At 37.3% G+C, this 26,482-nt stretch overlaps 1 protein-coding gene across 3 annotated transcripts in view; it reads right to left on the reverse strand.

Annotated features, from left to right (window-relative positions):
* The window catches only part of KHDRBS2 (KH RNA binding domain containing, signal transduction associated 2), a 551,406-nt gene that overhangs the window by 228,057 nt on the left and 296,867 nt on the right, over window positions 1-26,482 (reverse strand). The gene's annotated exons all lie outside the window — the stretch shown is intronic.

Consider the following 26,482-nt stretch of genomic DNA (forward strand, 5'->3'; position numbering starts at 1 on the left):
ATTGACTGAGAATCCCAATTGCTGTGTTCTGAAATCCTATTGTTCCCAAGGCCACGCTACCCAAGAGCTCCTCCCAGCCAATGACCAACTGTGGTCAAGATGCTAAAATAGGCCCATTTCTTGGAGTCACAGGACGCCTCCAACCATGCCTCAGGGATTCCTGGACAGCATTGCTGGACTTTCCTTTAATATCACTGCACCAGGGACATCTAGGAGCTTTCATCTCTCTTTCCTCTGGGTCGGATATTATACTGCAAGTGCTCTCCACTCTTCCTTGGCTCCCTCCTTATTTTTTGGCACAAGAGCATTTCCGTAATAAAATCTTTACATGTTCAATACCATTTTAGCATCTGCTTGTTGAAGGATCCAAGCTAACATGCAGAGTGTTGACAAAATCAAGTTCCTAAGATTACAAAGCTGACAGCTTTGGTAAATCCATTAATGTTAATGCTGGTGGAGCCTATTCCATTCAATACACCTTATGCTGATTAAATTGGACTACTGCTTGCCATACTCTTAAAGATGGTTATATATACACAAATTAAACATGCAACTGATTACTGATAACCAAAAAGGGTAGGAATCACTATCTTTTAAGAGAATAAATTGTATGTTAATTTTTTTAACACTTCACTTAATAAGAAAATATGAAAGAGTCATGGAGTGGACAAACACAATCCATATTTTGGGCTGGAGATTAGAACATTCTCGTTGGCACCGATGAACAGCGGCAACAATGAAAAGGCTAGTGTGTGCAGGTGTGTGGTGAAGTAAGAGAGAGAGAATGTGGACAACCACAATAAATCTGAGAGCACTCTAATGGGAAGTCTGCGGTATGATTGGGAAAAGTAGGAACAAAGTAAGTTTCTAGATGTAGAAATGGCTGGAAGCATAATAACCCCATTAACCAGAGAAAGAAAGGAATGAAGAAATAAAGATCTGGAGGAAGGTGAGCAATTAGTTAGTGTGTTTGGCTGTTAATCAAGATAATTTACATATGGTCTTGATTACTTTAAGTCTAAAATGACAAAGAGGCATCAAGTGTTATCTTAGAAATTCAGATCTGGGTTGGGGGAGTAAAGTTACAGAAATTTTCTTTTTTTTCTTTTTTTCTTTTTGAGGAAGACTAGCCCTGAGCTAACTACTGCCAATCCTCCTCTTTTTGCTGAGGAAGACTGGCCCTGAGCTAACATCCATGCCCATATTCCTCTACTTTATACGTGGGACTCCTACTACAGCATGGCTTTTGCCAAGTGGTGCCATGTCTGCACCCAGGATCTGAACCGGCGAACCCTGGGCCACTGAGAAATGGAATGTGCAAACTTAACTGCTGCGCCATGGGGTCGGCCCCGAAATTTTCTAATTACACTTTTAATGCAAATGCATATCAATAAAGATAATCAGTTGACTTATTAATTGCAATATTTGGATCATTAAATGTTAAATGATGAGGTATTTTAATAAACTCAGGTTTTTCTAATTAGACAATCAAAATATACAAACCACTGTCTTTACAGAAATGAAGCATCTAAATGTTTCAAATAAATACAGAAGAGAAGTTCCTCAAATGCCCAATGGTAAGGATAGTTGAAACTGTAAATATTCTTTAGACTGAATACATTCTGTGTATTACTTTTATAATATAAATATAATTTTCTAAACTCCAAAGTCTATAATTTTATATCATAGTGCTTATTTCCAGTGCTTCCTTAAGCACAGATCTAACTGTGAATTAACCTTTCATCACTAGTACCTGAGTCTACCTGAAGCCAGAACATCCTGCTGAACATTTAATTGTTGCATGTGTTATTGATGCTTCATATATAAAATTTTATACGAGTAAACAAAATATTCCAAGTTTCCCTTGCAAACGTTCTCTTGTCAGAAATCTACTACATATTAGTTCACTTGAGTAGTACTGAGTTCTAAGATTCTGGAGCCATAAAATCATTATACATATGATGGGTGGTGGTAGTTTTATGGCCTTTGTAATTTTTGTGCTCAATTTGCTAACACAGATATTCATTGAAAAGGAAAAGCTCATAAGTAGCAATGATGATAATTTGTATTTTCATGATATTATTTTAGTATTATTTCATATTACTTTAATATTAAAAGACCCTTGAGAGATAAAGAGATAGAGATAGACAAATAATCAACTAGGTACGTGAAAAAGTTGATAAGACACAAAGAAAAGTAAAAAGTTATGACAACTCAGAAGGAACAAAAATAAAAAATTAATTTCCAGTCATTTAAATAAATAAATAATAAAATACAACTTAATATATGTATTTAATTTGTATGCAAAACTGCAATGTTCCAAAACTTAAAAAATAAGGTCTACGCATATTATGAAGACAAGGTTCTTGTTGAAAAAAATGAAAGCCATGCTTATGGATGAACTTTAATATTACTTTAGAGAGCATGCCAAATTACTGAGATTCCACACTTCGGAAAATAAAGAATGCTTTACCACTTTGGGGAGTACCTGCAGTAAATGAAACAGACACACACTAAAAGTGCTGTGCCTTGCAAGCTGAGTTACAAGGTGGCTTTAAAAAGGACGATTGGTCTGATGTGCAGCTTTGGTTTCAGACGGAAGGGATTCAAATAAGTAATAGTGAACCTTTAAACGAAACTATCAAGGCTTGAATAATTCCTGCACATCATACAATGACATTTTGGAATGGATCCAAATTTTAGTTTTATTTTTCCTGTAATGTCCAAAAATCTTGCTATATGGCTACCAAAATCAAATCTTAAAATTTGCTATCTTGAAATCATAACAGAGATATTCACAATACTTGCTATATGTTTCTTTTGCCCGTGGTGAGGTAAATGCACCCTAGAAAACAATTTTCATGAAATTCATGAGTGCTTCTTTTAGTACCTCTGACAAGGCCCTCCCACTGTGACGGCATATGGTGTAAACAGTGTACACAAAAGCTCAGAGCAGACAGATGTTTGGATGTTCCTCGAAAGGACTCATGCTCGTAGTCCACATATCTAATGTATATGCACAATTTCTCAGTTATGTACACTCATGTCCATCTGTTATGATGGCATTTTGCCCAGCTACAAATTGAGAAGATTATTTCACCTGCGTCTAGATGCCAGGTAATGACAGGTGTAGAGAGGCTACCTGGGGGCACAGCAAGGGACCACTTTCCTGCCAGATTCCCTCCTCTGAGACTCCGAAGGCACTGGGGCTGCACATTTAAAACTGTGTTTATTACCACTGGTAGCATGCGAACGTATATCTGGCTCTACCAATGCCAAGACTGTCAGCCGACATCAGGGGAGAAGGAAATGCAGACGGTAACCCGTCTGAGCCATGACAAAGAGACCTGGGATTTCCTCAGCCCCTACAAACAGGTCAGGACACTTTCACCGGAGTAATAAACAAGAAAACGCAGGAAGTAATGGGTCCTGTGCCAAGATCAGATGTGTAGTTGAACTGGAATGGGCAGGAAGCTATTTCAGAAAACAAATAGTGTTGTGCTGGATATTATTTAGCAAAACATCATAGAATATTAGATAACATCTCTTAGCCAACACAGGGTGAGTTTTAATCAGCCCACGCTTGGGACCAGAAAAACCCATTAAGAAAATGTGGTCAAGGAACAGTCAATTAAGATTCATTAAGAATCTGTTCGGTGAATGACTCTGCATAAGGTCTATATAAAGGCTTTATGAAGCTTATTCATCAAAGGAGATTGAATGTCACAAAGTAAAAATATTGTAGACTTTGTATCTTGAACTGCTGGTGATGGTAATTTCTGTTACTCAAGAACATTTTCTCTTTTTTTCTCATTATTAAAGTCATATGGCACACTATATAAAAATCATCAATGAATAAGATGATAACTATAGAGATTCTTTGGAGATATTTTGCAGGATTACTGGAAAGGCTTATTTTCTATCTTGTTTTATTTTACCTTAGTAAACACTGGCCACTGACATATGTGCTCTAAGACACAGGATCTTTTGAATAAGCAACAAAGTAACAAAGGACTCAGTATTTGGTGAACAACTTCACCCACCCTAGTTTATAAAATCAGCCACGACCTCAGGTTAGATTTAGGGCAGTAGATAAATATTTAAATAATACTATATGAGAGATTGGGGCTGCTATTCTAAAAATACTAAGTTCCATTTGTTTAGGTAGAGTCAAAATGACTACATTTTCTTCAGCAAATTTTCTTGGCAACTCACTATACACATCATACAGGAGCTCAATATGCATTTTAAGTTGAATTAGGCATTAATTTCATACTTTCACATATTATATCTACCTTAATTTATGAGTATAAAAAATGAACTCTTGGTTAACAGAAAATTGATGGTAGTTATTGGTACAGTGAAACAATGGGCTCAAATTCTTGACAACAAAGAAATCATCACAATAAGGATACATTTGGAGGAGAACGCAAATTCTGTGCATGAACAAGGTTGATAGGCTATGGCCCAGGTGAAATTCTAGGCCTTCCCCTAGACAGGGAAAATTTATATATTCAAGATAGTAATGCAGCTAACCAGCTAGATTTTTTTAAGTGCCTAAAGGAATTTTGCTAAAATAAATCATCCTTATTTATTCAGTGTATTTTTAAGGGGCAAGTGAGTACCAGGCACTGATGCAGGTGCTGGGGACGCAGCTGAGGAAAGTCCCTGAAAGGGGGGAGCTAAAGTTGAATACAGACGACTAGTTCCCCACACTTGCTCATGAAATGTAACAGCCAGCATCATTTCAATAAAATAACTGGGCAAGTACAGAGCCTTCTTAATGCCCTCTGAATCAGTGTGTGCTCAATTCAGCTTTGATTCTTTTTGTTGGTTTAAAAGACAATTTATTCCCATTATTATACTAATGTTTTTAGTAGTTGCTACTTTTTTGTTCTGTTTGATTAAAGGAATGTTTAATTTTACATTTCTGTTTTAGAAAGAAAAGTATCATCTGAGGAGAGCTATGCAGACGGCTCATGAGAAAATTCCTCCTGGAGTTGTCGTTTGTCTTCTCCCAAACGAAAATGCTGTGACAATTCCTTCAGACTGTACCTTTTAATCGGGAAAACAACAAACTACTTGGTCATGGGACTTTTCGCAGCTCTTTGAGAAGAGTATAAAATTTTCTGTGCATGTCTTTTTTTGTTTTTTAAGTTCTCCTTCTTTTTTTTTTTTTTTTTTTAAAGATTTTATTTTTTCCTTTTTCTCCCCAAAGCCCCCCGGTACATAGTTGTGTATTCTTCGTTGTGGGTTCTTCTAGTTGTGGCATGTGGGACGCTGCCTCAGCGTGGTCTGATGAGCAGTGCCATGTCCGCGCCCAGGATTCGAACCAACGAAACACTGGGCCGCCTGCAGCGGAGCGCGTGAACTTAACCACTCGGCCACGGGGCCAGCCCTTAAGTTCTCCTTTTATCTGGGTTGCAGCTCCTAGTCTCCTCCAAATTTAACCTTAAAAAAATATCTTCGGGGGCCGGCCCAGTGGCATAGTGGTTATGTTCATGTGCTCTCCTTTGGAGGCCTAGGGTTTGTGGGTTTGGATCCTGGGCGCAGACCTACACATCACTCATCAAGCTATGCGGTGGAGGCATCCTATATACAAAGTAGAAGAAGATTGGCCCAGGTGTAAGGTCAGGGACAATCTTCCTCAAGGAAAAATAGGAAGACTGGCAACAGGTATTAGTTCAGGGCCAATTTTCCTCACCAAAGAAAAGAAAAAAATCTTTATATTATAGTATTCTTCCTGAATTTTAATCAGGATACAGTCGTCCTTAAAAATAATTAAAATGCCACCTTTTCAAACAGCGTTCTAGAGGAGAATAGAATCACTTGGCAGATGGGAAAGGAGACTCTAGCACAGCAGACGAGCAAAGGCAAGAAGAAATGAGAGTATCCAGCTCGGGTGCAGGATGTTAAGTGAAGAGTTCCAGTTTCTGGATATCAGGAAAGGAGAGAAGAAACAGTTGATGAAAAACTTTACTTCCACTGTCAGGAACTGAAGAAACGGACTTGTTGAGAGACATGAGTGGAATACAGTGAAACAAATATTTGAAAACAAAGGGGAAAAAAATGTCAACATATGATATGGTGGTTTACAAGAAAAATATACATTTGGTCCTCAGATGATGACCAGATGGGGGCTGGTGATTGGGAGAAACAACCACGTGATTAGAGGGATGGAACTTTCAGTGTCCTACACCCTAAACTCCACTCCCAGGAGGGAAGAGGGCCTAAGGTTGAATAAATCACCAATGGCCAGTGATTTAATCAGTCATGACTATGTAATGAAGCTCCAGAAAACCCCTCGAGAACAGGGTTGGGAAAGCTTCCAGCCTGGGGACCACATGGAGGTGCTGGGGGAGTGGCCGGCCTGGAGAGAGGGCGGGAGCTCCTCACCTTGCCCTATGCACCTCTGCCATCCGGCTGTTACTGAGTTACACCTTTTTATAATAAACTGGTGATCTAGTGAGTAAGACGTTTCTGTGCAGTCCCCCTTTACTTCCTCTACACAAGAACATACATAGCAGGTAGTCAGGCCCAATCCTATTCGGCATGTTATCGAAGAGGTACACTGCAGACCACCAGATCCTCTCAGCAACCATGGGATTAAGGGTCCTTTTCTAAGGCTCCTTTCAGGCTTTGGATTTGCTCCCCCTCTAACCTGCATCTCCCAGAGTAAAGGTAACACCTGCTTTCTTGGAATCACATCCAATATCAGGTACTTGAAGACCATTCAGCCTCCCTACCAAGAAGTTTGTGTCTGCCAAGTCCTTTCACCAAAGACATGGGAGAAGTGGCATCAGGAATTAGCATTTGGGTCACAATCCTTCTCTAACCCTCTTCTCCACTCATTTTTAAAATTTATTCTGCAAACTCTGATTGGAATAAGGTAATCATTTAATCGTTCTATAAAGACCATGCCCTGGGATTCATCAACATTATTTCTATGCTCTGTCATTATGGCTATACTTTGACGCTTTTTCATCCCAATGAGAGACATCACAGACTCTCAGAAGGTGGAGATCAGCTGAAGGAGCTTCAGTTTTCCTTTATTTCCTACAAAACGCAGCATCGAGCAACATCTAGATACCGGCCACAATGCTCCTGCCCTTTGCCTGAAGGTGGGCTTCTTATTCTGTTCTAAAGGTCTAGCATATCAGCACAAGCTCATACCCCCCAGTGCTGGGGGCAGAAAGCCAAGTTTTCATTGAATCTGTACACACATAATGTGGCAAGAATTCCAAGAGCTGAGAAGGGAGCATTTGGGACTCTTTTCTTGCTTTTTTCAGTAAAGAAATATATTATTATTAAATATATTAAAACCATATATATTACATATAACAAATATGCTTATTTGTTTATATATTTGTTCTAGGTATTTAGGATACAGTAAACATAAGAGCCCTTATTGAGTTTACATTCTAATGTGGCAAACAGACCACAAAAAAGCAAACAAAGGAATAAGCAAGGTCATTTCAGACAGTCCTATGCTACGGAAAAAGGGTACAGGGCATGATGACGGAGGGACTGTGGAGCTGGTTTAGATGGGAAGACAGTCACAGTCTCTGAAGCAGGAATATTGGAACTGAGACCTGAAGGAAAAGGAGCCTGTGATGCGAGGATCTGGATCACTCGCCTGCCAGGGGGCTGGAATGCAAAGGCAGAGAACCAGGACGGAGCTGAGCCTCTTTTCAGGAACACAAACAATGCTGGCGCATATATATCAAGAATTTAGTGAGCAAGGGAGAGAGTGACAGTAGGTCAGATGCGCAGGCAGGGGCTAGACCATGGTGGTTCTTCTTGGCTTTATTCTAAATATAATAGAAGGGCTGGGTAATATTTAACTAGACACTGAAATAACAAGTTTTATATCTTAAAAGGAAGACTCTGGCTGCTGTGAGGAGAGTGGATTAAAATGGAAGTAGAGTGGAAACGGGGAGAAGGGTTAAGACACTACTGTAGCAGCGTCTACCTCTACTACCAGCACGGAGGGTGGTGGAGCGGAAGAGCCTCTGGGCGTCTGTGGATATATCTGGAGACAGAAGTGGTGGAGATGCTGATGGATTAGATATGGGGAGTTATGAAAAAAGCAGACTCAAATGTCGCTCCTAGATTTTTGCTCTGCACAGCTGATTGGCTTGTGATGTCGCCACGGAGATGGGAAAGCTAGTGAGTGTGCGTGTCCCTCTTGTCCCTCTCTATTCCTAAAAAGGAAACCTAATATTATTTGTCAACAGGGGGCATGTTTAAATCGGGATTTTGTTAAGGTGAGATGTGATTCTTCTGTGTGGGTAGCCTGGCTTCCGGGCAGACATGCAGATCTTTAAGAAACCCGCTTAAGAAAAAAGACAAAAGACAAAAGACATAGTCTGTTAATGATAAAAGGGAAAATAAATACCTTTACATGAAGCCATCTAGGGATCAAAAAGAGAGAGGTGGACATTTGTTAGTTAGAGGTGAAAAAGAACAAGCCAGGCAGATTTCCATGTCTAAAGGCATGAAGCCATGCCAGAAAAGTGATAGAGTTAGGAAACAGTCAATAATCCCATTTTCCTAAGATTCATGTCTGAGGAAGACAGGAGAAGAGTATCTGGAAGAAATGCAGGCTAGGAGGTTGGAGCCTTGTGTTCTCAAGACTATGAATGCTCACAGAATGGCATCGCCATGGGCTCTGGAAGGAGGACTCAGAAACCTGGATGAGGGATTGGAGTCGGAGAGACGTCACTCAGTTCTTCTACTGAAACCCCGTTACTGTAGGGGATTTTTGTAGCAGTCCAGACATGAAACAATGAAGGTTGGAATGAGGCCAGAATTCAAGGTTTGCTCGTAAACCAGTTGCGTGCCTTGGAACAAGTCATTTCTGGCTGTGTTTCCATATCTGGAAAATGAGGAAGTGGTTGTCATGATGCAACTAAATAATCTCCACGGTGTCTCCACAAGACTTTCTCATGAAGAAGGTTGCTGTGGATATAAAGAGGAGGGCAGGCTACCGAAGTTTTACTTTCCTACTGTCAAATCCAAGTGCAAATGATTAGGGTGCCATGTGCACACGGAAATGTGGCTGCATCCTTGACTATTCGTATAATAATTTCTTCACAAAACACATACTCAAATGTGGAGTTTTTTTTTGCGCTTTGCAAGCTATCTTATTTTATGTATTTCTTTACTGTAAAGTCACTGAGAGAAACAAAAAGAAATTTAAAAAAAGCAGATTTAAAAGATAGTATCAATAAACCCTCTTGAGGAGAAAGAGAATGTTTTAAAAAGAGATTTATGCTTTGGTTTGTTGTACCAGGTTTAATGCTGGTAGAGAATATGAATTGCAATTGGAGTCTTAGGACTCTAGCGGCAGTAAAGGGCTTTTGTGGTTATTAAACACCTCAACTTTACTCAGGCATTTAGCAAACCACAAAAGCCATTAATTGGCTGTCTTCTGCACTATCACGGATATTGCTTCCAAGGCATCAGTAAGTACAGAGCAGATCTATGGCTCTCTTCCCTCTATCACCCTCTAGATAATTTATAGATTAGAAATACGTACCCAGAGCTTGCTTCTATAATGAACAAAAACATTCTTCCAGGAGGTTTGATTTCCATCGGTTTCTGAAACACATTTAATTCTAAACTTTAATTAGCCTGATGCTTGCAAATCAGCCACGTTGAGGCTTAGAACTCAATTTGAGTGATTCTCATATGGGCTTGTTCTGAAAACCTAAAAAGATATTTATAAAATCGTGTTTCCTTAGAGACCTATATTGTTCTAAGTTGTTGATGTTTATACAGGTGAAGGTAGAGAATCCAAATTTCACTCAATTACTCTTGCTCTCCCTCTAAATGATTTCCAACACCACTAGAGTTTTGAGACTCCACTCAAACTTTCTAGATATCTCAGCCTCTGTTTTATCCCTATTTAGAATATAGTTGTAGTATATTTACATGTACAAATCAATGTTGGAAGAATTTTCAAGTCCTGCTCAGCTAAGCATTACAAAGAAACGTTTATGTTCAGAATCAAATGCAAATACTGATTTGAAAACTAATAAACAATGTGAAAAATAATGCAGAATAACTTAAAAACTCAATCAGGATTTTAAGGGAATGAGAAGACAAGCCAGACTGGGAAAAAATATTTGCAAAAGACATATCTGATAAAGGACTGTTATCCAAAATATATAATGAACACTTAAAACTCAACCATAAGAAAACGAACAACTTGATTAAAAAATAGACAAAAGATATGAACAGACTGCAAATAAGCATATGAAAAGAAACTCAATATCATATGCTATTAGGCATTTGCAAATTAAAGCAGCAACGGGATACAACCACACACATATTAGAATGGCAGAGATTCAAAACACTGACAACACTAAATGCTGGTGAGGATGTGGAGCAGAAAGAACTCTCATTTATTGCTGGTGGGAATACAAAATGGTACAGCCACTTTGGAAAATAGTTTGGAAGTTTCTTACAAAACAATATACTGTTTCCATATAATCTGCAATCAGGCTCCTTGGTATTTACTCAAAGGAGCTGAAAACTTAGGTCCACAGAAAAACCAGCACACAAATGTTTATAGCAGTTTTATCTGTAATTACCAAAACTTGGAAGCAACTAAGACGTCCTTTAGTAGGTGAATGGATAAACAAACCGTGATACATTCAGACAACGGAATATCATTCAGGGCTAAAAAGAAACGAGCTAGCAAGCCGTGAAAAGACATGGAAGAAACAAATACATATAACCAAGTGAAAGAAGCCAATCAGAGAAGGCTACATACTATATGATTTCAACTATACGACATTCTGGAAAAGTCAAAACCATGGAGACAGTAAAAGGATCAGCGGTTGCCATGGGGGAGAAGGGAGGGAGGGACAAATAGGTGGAGGACAGAATTTTTAGGGCAGTGAGACTATTCTGTATAACACTACAATGGTGGGTACATCTCTAAGTCTGTTTAGCTGCTATAAGAGAATACCATAGACTGGGGTGGTTATAAGGAACAGAAACTTATTTCTCACAGTTCTGAGGATGGGAAGCCCAAGATCAAGGAGCTGGCAGATCCAGTGTCTGGTGAAGGCCTAGTTCCAAGTACACAGATGACCTTCTTTTTCACTGTGTCTTCACAGGCAGACGGGTGAGGGATCTCTCTGGGGTCTCTTTTTTTTTTAAAAAAGATTTTATTTTTTCCTTTTTCTCCTCAAAGCCCCCCAGTACATAGTTGTGTATTCTTCGTTGTGGGTTCTTCTAGTTGTGGCATGTGGGACGCTGCCTCAGCGTGGTCTGATGAGCAGTGCCATGTCCGCGCCCAGGACTGGAACCAACGAAACACTGGGCCGCCTGCAGCGGAGCGCGCGAACTTAACCACTCGGCCACGGGGCCAGCCCCTTTCTGGGGTCTCTTTTATAAGGGCACTAATCCCATTCACTAGGGCCCCACCCTCATGATCTAATCATCTCCTAAAGGCCCCCACCTCCTAATACCATTACCTTGGTGATTAGGATTTCAACATATGAATTCTGGGGGGATAAACATTCAATTTATTGTAATACATGCCATTATACATTTATTAAAGCCCACAGAATGTGCAACACTAAGAGTCAACCCTAATGTAAACTATGGGCTTTAGGAGACAATGATGTGTCAAGGTTGGTCTATCAATAGTGACAAATGTACCACTCTGGTAGGGGATGTTGATAATAGGGGAAGCTATGTATATGTGGGGCTTTATGTACATTCTGCTCAATTTTGCTGTGAAAGTAAAATTGCTCTAAAAAATAAAGTTTATTAAAAAAATCAATCAGGAAATGATTTTGATAGCATGATGCTATGAAATAAAGGCCATTTTCATCAAGTTGAAACAATTTCTGCAAGGTTAAAACAATCCTGGTGTTAGAAAAGTATTTCTTTGCTCATCATCAGAGGTAGGAGGCTACCGCAACCTCCTCCATATGCACTGCCTATCTCCAAGGAGCCCTAAGTGCATCACAAACAGACCGAATTCATCTTTATGGCACCTCGGTGAATGATGAAGGGTTGGAGGATTATTACCCCTATTTACAGACTCAGAGGTTAAATGATGAATGTGAGGCAAATCACAAGCAGGGATTTAGTGGTAGAAAACATTTTAAATGCTTTACATTTCTCATCTTTATCCTAGTTAAATTATTCCTTTTTATTTTTCTCTTGTTCTGAGATGCTGTCAGCCTAGACCTATTCAGAAATGGAGCAAGTTGAAATCAAAAGAGCATTGATTTCTGAATCAGAGCTTCACTCCTTACTCTACACACATTATAAATGGGCTGTAGGGGGGCTTTGCTTCCAAATCGTTGTGTTCTTTTTGAAAACAGAAAAGGAAATCACAGAATATCATGTTATCTTGTTGCTAAGCTGGTACTACTGTTGCTGGTGGTGGTGGTGGTGTGTGTGTGTGTGTTTGATGTGTGTAAAACGTGTGCACGTTAACTGTTGGACTAATGAATTGATACTATGTGAGCAAATGATATAAATAAATGTATAAATTGGATAGGCTGCTTTCTAGGCCTGGAGATAGGAATTCTGAGCTCTCGTTTGGATTTTGTCTGTAGGACATTACAAAAATCATCTTTCTTCTCTCTGTTACCTACTTTCTTATCTTTAAATGGAGTTAAATAAAACCTGGCTCCACTTCTGGAGATTTGAAGATGACTCCAACTGTACTGTGAGCCTCTAGGTAACCACACATTATTCTCACACATGCACATTTACACGCATGTGTGTCTGTAGAGTACAAATTTATGGGTATAAAACTATAAAAAGGAATGAAACCTGAGGGCAACGATCAGGTAAATAGAAAAGCAGAACACCCAGCAGCCTGGGGTTTATATGAACTATGTGATTATGCAAAAATTAAAAGAAATACAAAAGACAGCCACAGGAGTGAGGAACGGGCTAGCAAGAGGGGCAGTGTGACTCGGGGCACAGAGCAATGGGGCTGAGCAGCTCCCATTATAACCGAATGGGCAATAAATGACAATGTGGTCACGTGTCGGCACGCTGGAAATCGACTGTACAGAGCTTGATGAGCTCTAAATTCACACTGTGATTAGATGAAACTGTTATGTCAAAATTATTCATGTAAACCAGCTAGCTCATAACACCTTTTTTTTTTTAGCTCTTATGTACCGGCTAGTCTTTGCATAACTTCTATTTGTAGAAACATGATGACAAGACAATCTTTCATTTAGCGTCTCCCTTCCAAAAAGTAGTCTTTTGTCTAATTTCTTCATTTTGAATTAGTTCTGCCCATATTCAGTCTAACTTAAAATCTAAAAAGAATAACCACTAAAACCATCAGGCTTTCCAAATTCTGAAAACCACTGGCTTACTTAAGAAATAAGAGAAGACGTGCCCTCTCTGTGGGAGCTGTAAGTCTGTATTCTCCATGTGGGGCCCCATCACTGGGACGTGGGGGGGGATATCACTTCAGAACCCTTCTCTCTCTTTTTACAATTCTAAGAGTGGTGTGAAAAAATCTATTTTTATGTATTTTGAGTTGGAACAAAAATCAATTTCTACTTTAAAAAAAAATGATACAAGACCCCAAGAGTCTTAAGGAGAGAAAAACATGATTGTAGTAGTACTGTACAGTGATAGCATTTAGGTTGTTTAATTTCACGATAATAATTTTTTAGGTGTCAGGCTGGAAGAGTTTTTTCAGAAGAGTTAAGTTTTAAAACTGTGAGCCAAAAATAAAATTACCTGTATTGGACTCTGGGGAGATGACGTCATGTAGCAATTATGAATGTGACTGTGAGGTCCCATTGCCTGAGGCAGGGTCAGGCTTTGACGTTTATTATCGGTGTGGCTTAATGTAAACTTTGCTAAGCCTTCTGGGCCTAAATTTTCTTATCTATAAAATGAGATTAATAACAGTAATAAACAAAATAGTATGGCTATTGGAAGATTGAAGAAATAAACACATGTAAGATTATAGGATCTCCTATTCTGATACGCCACCTATTTGAAATGACAAGGCAATCCATTATATCTATCTTATTTTATTTATAAAATCAGAATAATTTTAGCTAAAAAGGGAATCCTCAAGTGTTAAATACATGTGAATACATTTTATCCTGTACTTTTCTAAAGTGGTGGAGAATCTTAGGGCTAAAGTAAATTATGAAATACGAAAAATTTGTTTTAGGCTATTTATCCTTGAAAGGTTAAGGCCTTGGGTGAGAACCTGTTACAGGTAAACCCTGATTTGATGAATTCAGGAAGATTCATAGCCATGAATCAGTGTAAGGCTGCTTCTCTCGGCAGTACTTTTAACCAACAGTCAAAACTAAGGCTATTCTTGAGTGAGTATCTGGAGAAGATCCAGTCCTAAAAATGTCTGCAGCCAGAGAATATTTAGACTCACTGATCATAATTTCATTAGTAGGAAATGAAGGTCCAGGGAAGTCCAACAACACAAAAATGCTAACTTTTAAAAGGAGATTTTGTATAAATGCAGCTGGAAAGAAAGTAAAGTGAAACACTTATGATGAAATGGGATACTCATGCAAATCACTCCATAAAAGCAAAAATTTTTAATAAAATGTCAACATAAGCAAAAACAGTCTTTCAGAGGAGGGGAGGGATGGCATGGGCATTACCCATTTCAAAATCAGACTTTTTATGATAAAGAAGAAAGTTAAAAAGGCAAAGCAAAGTTTAAAAGAAAAGGCATACTCAAGACAAAAATTTTAAATTCAGTTCATCTAGGAAAGATGTATAAACAAAGAAAACATAAAATATCAGTTTATTAGTTGAAATCAGTCATCTCACTTTAAATTGCAAGGTACTATCCTCGGGCAATGAGCAACACAGGTCAAAGCTACAGGAGATGTTAAAGTATTGTGAAATGTTCCTTCATTTCCAGTGACTTGTTTTCATAATAAATGTGAAATTGCACCTATCAGCAAGTGTTCTTCTATCATTCATCTACTAAGTAACTTCTCTTGCAATTCTAGATAAACAGTACATTCTATTAACTTCCTGAGTTTCATTACATACACATTAAAGCAGGCTTCTTTGATGAGTTTCTTTCAATATGTATGTGCATACTTATGCAAGTTATATTGGACACTGGTTGGCAACATTCCTGGGATTTTTAAATTGTTATTCAATTTTTTTTTAAATTTGGAAAGCAATACTAGCTTAGTATAGCAAGTAATGTGATATAAAGATAAATAATAAAAAAAAAAGGTAATAATCTTTCCCTGACACCTCTTCAACACATCCTCCTGAAGGTTAAAACCACATGATGGTATTTATCATTTCACTTTTTCTATTGTTCTTTTCTTTTTTCTATTTTTTAAAACATTTGACTATATGATTCATGCTACTTGGCAAGTGTCTCTTTGAACTGAACAATATGTCATAGCCATTCCTCAAGGTCAATGAGACAGAACTCACTTTTCAGTAGCTAATCGGTTTTCCATAGCATATGTGCAGTTTACTAACACATTTGATCATTCTTCTATTTATGGATGCTTGAGTTTTCCATTGCTTTGCCACCAAAATGCTACGATTATCATTCTATTACCCAGTTCCTTTTTATCCTGAGGTTAGATTCTCTTAAAAGGAATTATTGTGTCAAATGATGTGTTACTTTTAAAAAATTTTAATACACACTGGCAGATTTTCCAAAATGGTTTGTATTATTCACACTATTATCAACAGGATATTAAAGTGCTAATTTCCTGCAAATTTACTAACAATAGTAAGTCATCTTTTTTTATTTGTCATCCACACGGGTAAAAAATGGTATCTAATGGTGAATCTTTTTATTAGCCATTGGGATCTCCTCCTTTCTGAATAGCCTATTCATTTTTCTGTTGGGTTATTTGTCATTTTTAAGAATCTATTTGTAAGGACTTCTGTTTCAAAGCAAGACAGGGTAATTGAAAAGAGATTTACCTTCACATCTGAAAAAATACAAAAAAGCAGAAAAATATATTTTAAAAAACTTGAACAATTTCAAAGCATTGGACTTCAGACAACTAAGGACAGTGATCGCTGAGTGACGGGAAACAATGGGGTACGCCCTACAATTTACTGCCTTGAGAAAGCCTTCCAGCCTTGACCCAGAAAGAAATAATCCAGGCAGAACCCAGAAAACTTCCTGGGTAGCAGAGACATGTTGAGAGTTCAGGGAGATTAAGGTAGCCAGAGTTCCCAGGAAAGAGTAAAGAAGAACTAGAAAAATAGACAACTCTGAAAATCTGAAGAGGACCCCTTTTGAGTTTTCAGGAGTTTTCTTCAGTGTCTATGTCAATGGAAACTACCCAGGACAAAGAAAACAGCCACTGGAAAAGACTACAGGGAACAATCTACATTCCTCACACAGGACCACGAGTAGAGGCTGACCAACTACACTAGAAAACTTAATCCATGGGACATCGGGTAGGGTGCTAGGAGGGTGCTGTGTCAGCGGCAGGGAATAATTAGCCCTACGGTAGACAGCTCTCTGGTCTTCCCAAATATATCTGAAAAGTAAGACACAACAGGATCAAATATTTTATACGTCACTTAATGGTGTTCCAGAATAAAATTCAAGAATATTTACAGTAATAAAAAAGTATCCGGCACTTAATAAGGTAAGATTCGCCATGCCCAGCAATCGGTCTAAAATTACCAGCCAAGCAAAGAAGCAGTAAAATATGATCAGAAATCAGGAGAAAAGTCAATGAATTGAAACTAATCTAGAACTGATACAAATGTTAGAATTAGCTGTCAACGACATTAAAATAGTTATTATAAACTGTATTCCACTTAACAAAACAGTTAAGTAGACATGGGGGAAATAAAGGCCTAAATGGAATTTTTAGAGATGGAAATTACAATGTGTGAAATGAAAAATATACTAGATAGGAGCATAACAGATAAGATACTGCGGAACAAAAGATAAATGAACTTGAAGACATAACAACGGAAACCATCCAAAATGAACAACAGAGATACATAAGAACTAGAGAAAAGTGAACAGAAAAGAAGACATGTTACTAAGATCAGAAACAAGAGAGGGAATATCACTATAGATTCTATAGATATTAAAAGTATAATAAGGGAACATTAGGACCAACTTATGCCAATAAATTCGACAACTTATTTGAAATGGACAAATTCTTTGAAAGACAAAAGCCACCAAAGTTCACTTAAGATGATATAGATAATAGACAGCTTGAAGCATTTTGTCTATTAAAGACATTGAGTTTATAGCGAAAACCTTCTCACAAAGAAAAATCTAAGCTCAGATGTTTTCATTGATGAAGTTTGCCATCTACAAATGAAATGCTACTAATTCTCCACAAAGTCCTTCAGAAAGTTGAAGAGTATGAGATATTTGTCTGATCAAAAAATAAAATAAAACCTCAGTAAAACAGGAATAGAAGCAAACCTGCTTACTCTGATAAAAAGGATATGTGAAAAACCTACAACTAATATCATGTTAATGATGAAAGACTGAATTCTCCCAAGATCAGAGAAAAGGCAAGTCTGCTTACATCACTTCGTTGAACACTATATCGGAGTTTCTGGATAATGGAATAAGTCAAGGAAAACATAAAAGGTGTCCACATTGGAATGAAAGAAGTTAAACTGTCTTTGTTTAACTTAGATGAAATATTTATTTACATAAGGAATCTAATGGAATTTACTACAACTTAATAGAAATAGTTAATGAGTGAATTCAGCAATGTGGAATTAAAATATAAAATTTAAGATATAAAATACAGATAGAAAAAGATGTATTTTTATGTACTAGCAATGAACAATTAGAAATTGAAAATAGAAAAGCCTATCTTTTATAATATGAAATAGAGGAAATTTTGCAAGAAAGTTGAGAGACTTGTACACTGAAATTTACAAAACTTTGCTGAGAGAAATTAAAGAAAACCTAAATAGACGGAGAGATATGCCATGTCATGGGTTGGAAAACTCAATATGGTTAAGCAGTCAATTTCCCTCAAATTTGTTCATTCATTTAATGCAATCTAATCTGTCGTGTCATCCTGGGGACAGTAAGCGGGCTATGGGGATAGCCTGGAGGAAGGGATTTTTAAAAAGGGCCAAAGGAAACTTTTAGGGGTGATGGACATATTCATTATTTTGAGTGTAGTGATTGTTCCAAAGACATACATATGCCAAAACATCAAATTGTCCACTTTAAATAGGTGCAAGGTTCATCAATTATATTATAATAAATCTGATTAAAAATCTAGGCTCTTTTTATATCATGAAATTAATCAAACTATGATGAGCATTATAAGTTTTTGAAGTCTAACATTGGTCTTCAGATTTTATTTATGGCATATTTTACTGTATTTTTATTATTATATAAATAAATGTCTCTTCAGATAAACATATCTAGTCTTTTACTTATAAGATCTGGGACACTTGGATTGCATTAAAATATTGGCAAAAACTAAGGCTATGTGAATATTCTCTCATATTCTATTTAATATTATTTATATTAATTTAGATTTTATTCAATTTAGAATTCATTAGTTCATTAATTCATTACTTGCAAGTAGATATAGATATGTTAATTACTGGACATCAATTATTATTACTAGTGGTTGCACAGAAATACATGATAACTTAAAACTTGAACATGATAGTTAAACTTAATTATCCTTGCATTTCCTTTTTTACTTATCAATTAAATAATTCATTCAGTATTTACTGAGAGCCTACACTGTATCACCACAGGAGTTCAAGAGTGAACCAAATTGACAAAAATCCTGGCCTGAAGTGAGCTAAAATCATAGTGGTCGGGGAGTGATAGGCAATAAAAAAGTAAAATAAATAATATGCGGTGAACGTGCTATACTAGTTACTAAATATGTGATGCTCTGTACTATATTAAATAATACGTGATGATAAGTGCTGTGCTAAAAAATATAACAGGGAAGAGAAATAGGAAATGCTGGAAGTAGTGATTGCAATTTTTAAACAGGGTAAACTCAGCAAAGGCCCCATGAAGTTAATTGTGAGCTAAGACAAGTGGTGCATGGAGAGACGGGGGTGAAGAGCTTTATGAGAAGTGGAAACAGCAAAGGCAGAGGTTTTGCGTGGGAGGATGCCTGCCATGTTTAATGAAACATAAGTAAGGCCAGTGGGGCTGGAGCAGCCTTTGTCCTTTACCCCCAGTAAACCAGCATTGCAAAGTGTTAAACCGAGGAGTACCATGATATGATGTATGTTTTAAAAGGATCACTAGGTCAGCTGTGCTGAGAACAGGCCGTGGGCAGGGCGGAGGACCATGGCGGAAGTAGGCAGAGCAGTTATGAGGCAACAACCCGTTTATTACAGCCTAGCAACAGGGCACCAGACAAAGAAGGCACAGGGAAATAAAGCCAAACCGGAGGAGGAGAGCCTATGCATTCAATGACCACTCATGGTTTTTCTGTCTGATTGCAAGCAGACCACTCTCCTCAGCTCCATACTGGTTATTGGGTAGGGTGGTCAGACATCAAAGAGATGGGTTAATTAAGCCAAGGGCATAATTTGGGTTTGGGTTTAAATCTGTTAACACTAATGTTAAGCCATTTAATTCTGTCACTTATATAGCATGTTTTCTACAATGTGGTGCCTCAAACAACATGTAGGCTTATAATTTAATTAGGTGATAGTACTTGAAAATTAGCTTGCTTAAGAGTAAGCACTAAGATTTCAAAAGAAAAAATTCAGAGCAGTTGAGTGGATGCATTCTTTCACAGGTACACACATGTGCAGTGGTTTGCAAAGCGTTTTAAATCATTACTTAGTGATTATCTTAGCCAATTTACATCGGTATCTGTATAGTACAGAGTTTCTGGAAAGAAAAGGCAAGATTCAAAATTAAGGCTACAGAAGCATTAAAGAATAATAATTCATCACACACTTATTGAGCACACACTATGCACCAGTAGTGATACAAGATTTCTTGCAGTTACAAAGATACATATCATTTCTTCAAGAAATTCCTAGTTTTGTGGAGTAACAACCTTACTAATAGAGAGAAGCCCATTAGATTACTGGAACACTTACTGATCTCTGAGCTGGGCATCTTGTTCTGCATTATATCCCCAATCTTCACATACCTATAGAGTAGCTAGTATTATTATTGTCATTTTAAGAACGAGAAAACTGAACTTAGATTAAATGACGTCTATAATTACACAGGGAGTATAAATAATTACTAAAACCTAGCTATTTATATAGAAATAAATATAGAGAGGGTTTTGTTGTTATATAAAATTACTGTGGGTTTACAGCTGGAGGTCCAAGGGTACGTAGGAAGTGTAGTAGAAGGAAGACCATGTGCGCCTGATTCTGGGTGACAGAAAAGAGGCAAACAGCATGATGGGAGGAACCATGATGGGACAATAGATCTTTTTTTAAAGAACTGAGTAGGCAGTATTCACCATCCTGGACGGGGGGGTGGGAGTGGGTGAGTTCAGACAGAGCAGGCAATGAGCCTGGTAAGGCAGGTTGGAAGCTGATTGTGAAAGCGCCATTCTTAGGAGTTTGAAATTGACCCTGCAGGCAAGGGAGTTACTGAGGTTTTTTAAGTGGAGTATAAGTGCTTTAGAAAGGTGTAGAATTCCCTCCTGAGCTAGTAACTGTATAACACGCTGGGAGATGGAAAGCAAGCAAGGGCGAGTTTGGACTACAAATTTAGAAACATTAAGCCAGGGAAGAGCCATGCTGCCAGGCAGGTGCACAAGCCCAGATCGCCGCCCTCGGAGCTGCAGCAAGGGGCGACCTTTGTGGGGTTTCCTGAGGCAGCAGGGATTTGAGATTATCAGCCATGGAAATTCTTGGTATCAGGCAGCATTAGGATGGGCACGGAGCCTGTGGGGTTGAAACTCAGGAGAGAATTTGAAGCAAGATTTTTTTGGTGCCATCAGCAAACTGGAGCGTGTCAAAGCCAGGAGTGTGGAGGGTCATCCAGAAACAAAAGGTTGAGCGAGAGACCACCCAATGGGCCACAGACTAACCACCTGTGATTCCTGGATTCTTATCTCATTATTATTCTTTTTAAAGTGTTCTCAGGTGTGTATAATAAAAAATTGTGGGAAAGAGTTTCAAACAAGTGTCTGGCTTCCTAACTTCATTCACCACTTCCATCATCCTCAGCAACCATCACCTAGTGTTTTCCAGGACCAGGATCTGGCTACACAATGTAGCTCAGGAGAGGCTGCCTAAGATGTGGAGTAAGACAGACTTTAGATTACTGACTTTGTCAATGAATGGCTGGATGAACAGGAAAATGTGCTTAAACTTTCAGAGACAATAAAAACAACAACAATTACAAAAATATAGTCTACCTTATAGAGTTGATGGCGGGATGAGTGATAATAAATGTAAATTACTAGGTTGGCACATAATAGGTTTGAACAATTATTTTACAAAAAACTATGGAATAACTACTATATGCTAAATATTGGGGTTATTGCTATGAGCAAGTCACTGTTTTCACCCTTAAGAAACATAAAAATCTCCATTATGAGCTGCTCTACAAAACATAAAGATAGTCATACCAATGTTACTCATTAAAATTTGAGAAGTACTCTCAACTGGTACTGACAACTTCAAAAGAGCATTGCTTGTTATAGAGAGCATTATAGAGAATAAAAAACATCTTCTTCTACTAAGCCTCCAAGCCAACTATCCTAGGACTCTCACATCTTTTTAAATAAATAGAATTACATTCTCTTACCTCAAAAGTAAGATTTCCTTAAGTGCCTTGCGTTAAGAATTGATTGCCCAAACTCCCCAATCTGTCTCTTGAACACCCTAACAATTTGGTAGCCCAAGGGAGTCCTGTGAGCACTTTCATAATCCATCACTTTGAAGACAAGGGTTAATTCAATTCACAATAAATAGATGGAAATATGTTGTGATGCATAATATCATATAATGTACTTGTGTTGCACAGAAGTAGGAAAAACATAAGGATGAGATATTTATTTTAAATCTTATAACTGAGGGTTTTAGTAAGCTATAAAATTGTATGTCATAGATCTATATTTACAAATAACATAGGCTATGAGAGCAGAAAATTATTGAGGTTTGTTTCACAGACATAGAGATGGACACTGTCGACATTTCTTCACTGCATTCTGCCAAACCTAGGTACCCCCTATACTTGCAGGGCTTTCTGGTGTCAGAGGAAATGCCAGCTCGGTTCTGCTCATTGTTTGTATTAGTCAGCAAATTGTGTCCTTGTGCTTACCTCATTATATAAAATGTTAAAACTTACAGAGAAAAAGGAAAGTTTCCCAAAGAAAGCAACGTGCTTGTTATCAATTCAAATTTTGATTGCCTGTTCAAATTCAGTATATAATACAACAATTCATTTCAGCTTCTACATTCAAATTTATACTTTCTTAGTGACTGTAGTCCCTGGAAATTATTTAGTGTAAAATGCTAAGCAAAGGTGAATGAATTCTAGAGGAAATCATTTCTTTTTCTTCCTAATCCTCAGAGGAGAAAAACATTATTTTCAGGATAAAATTATAAAATTGCTATATGGAAACAGGTTGGTGAAGAGAAATTATGAGTCTGTTATTGGTATGATTCATATTCTGTTGAGGAATAAGTATTTTAAATTTTGAATTACTCATACTGTTATTCACAATGATCAGATATCTCATACAATTACTGCTTTCATTTTATTTCATCTGACTCTACTCCCAATACACTTCCCAGTATATTTCAAGATCATATATTTAGAGTTTTAATCATAAATGGATGCTGTATCTTGTCAAATGCTTTCTCTGCATCTATTGAGATGATCACGTGATTTTTATTCTTCATTTTGTTAATGTGGTATATCACGTTGATGGATTTGCGGATGTTGAACCATCCCTGCATTCCTGGAATGAAACCCACTTGATCATGATGTATGATCTTTTTAATGGATTGTCGTATTAGATTTGCTAGTATTTTGCTGAGGATTTTTGCATTGATATTCATCAGTGATATTGGCCTGTCAACAAAACGAAAAGACAACCTAATTGGGAGAAGATATTTGCAAACCATATATCAGATAAGTGGTTAATATCCAAGATATATAAAGAACTCATACAGCCCAACAACAAAAAAGCCAACAATCCAATTAGAAAATGGGCAAAAGGTCTGAACAGAGATTTCTCCAAAGAAGATATATGGATGGCCAACAGGCATATGAAAAGATGCTCAACGTCATTAGCTATCAGGGAAATGCAAATCAAAACTGCAATGAGGTATCACCTCACTCTGGTCAGAATGGCTATAATTAACAAGACAGGAAACAACAAATGTTGGAGAGGATGTGGAGAGAAGGGAAATCTTGTTCACTGCTGGTGGGAGTGCAAACTAATGCAACCACTATGGAAAGCAGTATGGAATGTCCTCAGAAAATTAAGGATAGATCTACCATATGATCCAGCTATTCCACTGCTGGGTATTTATCCAAAGAACTTGAAAACACAAACGCATAAAGATACTTGCAGCCCTATGTTCATTGCAGCATTATAAACAATAGCCAAGACTTGGAAGCAACCTAGGTGCCCATCAAGGGACGAATGGATAAAGAAGATGTGGTATTTATACACAATGGACTACTACTCAGCCATAAGAAATGAAATCCGGCCATATGTGACAACATGGATGGACCTTGAGGGTATTATGCTGAGTGAAATAAGTCAGAGGGAGAAAGTCAAATACCATATGATCTCACTCATAAGTAGAAGATAAAAACAATGACAAACAAGCACATAGCACTGGAGATTGGATTGGTGGTTACCAGAGGGGAAGGGGTGAGGGGGGAGAGCAAAAGGGGTGATTACACTCACATGTGAGGGCATGGACTATAATTAGTTTTCTGGTGGTGAACATGATGTAATCTACACAGAATTCAAAATATACTATGATTTACATCCAAAAATAAACAAATAAATGAAAAAAGAAAACAGATCATATAAACATAACAAATATGCATTTTAGTGGTGTGCTAATATATGACGCGGATTTACAATGACTTGTAATGCAGGTCATTACATTTTTGCACTATAGGAAGAACAATTATTCATACAGGGCATATGTGTTTTCTTAGGTTTTATCATGTGTGGTATTCCTGACTATATGTTTAAGGCAAAAATAATTTATGATCTATACCATATTTTTATCCAAAAAACAGATTTCATGATGCTTTGGAAAGATTATAAAACTAGGATCGTTTGTTGGGCCCTAAAATTTGTTTTCTTTCTGATTCTCTTTTCCATTGTTACCACTATTTTTAAAGACTACTGGCAGCTCTTTGGTAGAGAAAGCTGAAAGTGAAATATTACTACTTATTACAAAATAGCGTATTTTAACAATTGCATAAAAATTACAAGTCTGTTGCAAGCAAATTTTTGTCCTCTAAAGATGGCTGACAAAGGATCCAAATTAGGCAAAGTAGTACAATACCAATCTATAGGAAGGTTGAATACAATGTAGTTTTGCTCCTGTGTGGTCGTCAACACCACCAGAAAACAGAGTGGGGAGAAGTGCTAACGTGGGAAGCTGTAAGGAAAACAGTCATGGGGGATTAGAAATTTGAACACAGGAGTTTATCATTTTATTAGAATAACACATGCCAGTTCTGTGCTTGAGTGTGTAACAACTTTCCCATCTGTCATCAAATTTACCTTAGTGGATGGTAATGCTTTATGGTACATAGTTGTAATTGTCCTACTTAAACACTCAGTCCTAAAGTACTGGCCAACGTTATTCTCTTTGTTTGTTTATTTCTAGGAGGTATTTATTTTCAAATTATTCTAGAATAATACAGGCATACCTCGGAAATATTACAGATTCGGTTCCAGACCACTCCAATAAAGTGTGGCACAGAAATTTTTTGGTTTCCTAGTGCATACAAAAATTATGTTTACACTATACTGTAGTCTATTAAGTGCGCAATGGTATTAGGTCTAAAAAATAATGTACATACCTTAATTTAAGAATACTTTATTGCTAAAAGATGCTAACCGTAATCTGAGACTTCAGCAAGTCATAGTCTTTTTGCTGGTGGAGGGTCTTGTAAAAAAAGCAATATCTGTGAAGTGCAATAAAATGAACTACAATAAACTGAGGTATGCTTGTAGTATTTTAGCCATCTTCACCAAATCAAACCTTCATAAATTGATGCAAATTCTTAGTGGCAGTGACATTTATTTTCCGTTGTTGTTTGGATGCCTTAAACATCATTTAGAAATATACAATTGTGCTTGCTATTTTGAAAAAGGGTAATAACTAAGTTTTAAAAGTGATCAAATGTTAAAAGGAATGTACCCAATTGATGTCATATTCCATCTGAAAAAGATGCTTGCAAAGTCTTTTTCTTTCAAGTAATTACTTGAAAAACCTCTTTGGAAGAAGATTCTAATTTCACTGATAGTTACACCTTAAAAGCAAAATCTTTGGATTGATTTTTCATAGCCATCTATAACGTGTAGGTGTAGGCCAAAATCAAAAGGTAACATCAGTTTTTCTACCTGCAAGAATTTGGCTAAGGGAACATTTTATTACAGTACCTAATTTCCATCACTTAGTCATCTTAATAGCAACATAATATGAGTCTGCCCCAAGGCCATTTTCTACCATCTGGATACCTAGGGGTTATTAACACCTTCTCGATCATTCACATTCACCTTACCAGGAAGTAGGGGAAAAAATCCAGAGATACAGGGAAGATTTTAGCAATTTGGAATGTATCACAGGGAGGAATAAAATTGCCGACTCAAAATGGATTAATTTAGCAGGACTCCTTGATGTTATTAAGTTCCTGAACATTATCATGAAATATAACAAAAGCACACTGTGAATCCAAATTTGAAGACAAACAGAAAACTAACGAGCTAAAAAGGATATAACTTTCCTTAGACAAATGTTTAAATAGAGAAAATTTAATCTAGATTTACTATAAATAGATATATAATATCTTCCAAACTGTTAGATGAGCTACTGTTTTTAAATGTTTGCATGAACTTAAACATGTCACCACTCTGGGTTTCCTTGGTCTTCTCATCCATTAAATAACAGATCAGGATTATTTGATTTCTTAACCCTCTCCTCCCCAAGTTGAACATCCAGTTCTATTTGTAAAGCCAGTGAAAAGAGAAGTATTGAGAAATGGGCAAGTTCTTGTAATTGGCACTTCTTATAGGAAGTCCCCTAGGAGAGTAACTTCGGCCATTGTGTGCCAATGGTGGACCTTCTGAATGAATTGGTAGGTGAGAAGGGGCTCCACAAATTCCGTAAAGAGAGATGACTATAAATTCAAGGAGAATACATAGAGAAAAAAATGCAGAATCAACTCTTTTACATATTTGAAACAAACATGCCCCAGTTTGACAATAATGTGAATCAACAAAGAATTCAATCATATGACACATGAACGATAAAACAATAAAATATTTTTCTATCTATCTTTATAATGGCA

Source organism: Equus caballus, chromosome 20, assembly GCF_041296265.1.
Source record: "Equus caballus isolate H_3958 breed thoroughbred chromosome 20, TB-T2T, whole genome shotgun sequence".
Lineage (NCBI taxonomy): Eukaryota > Metazoa > Chordata > Mammalia > Perissodactyla > Equidae > Equus > Equus caballus.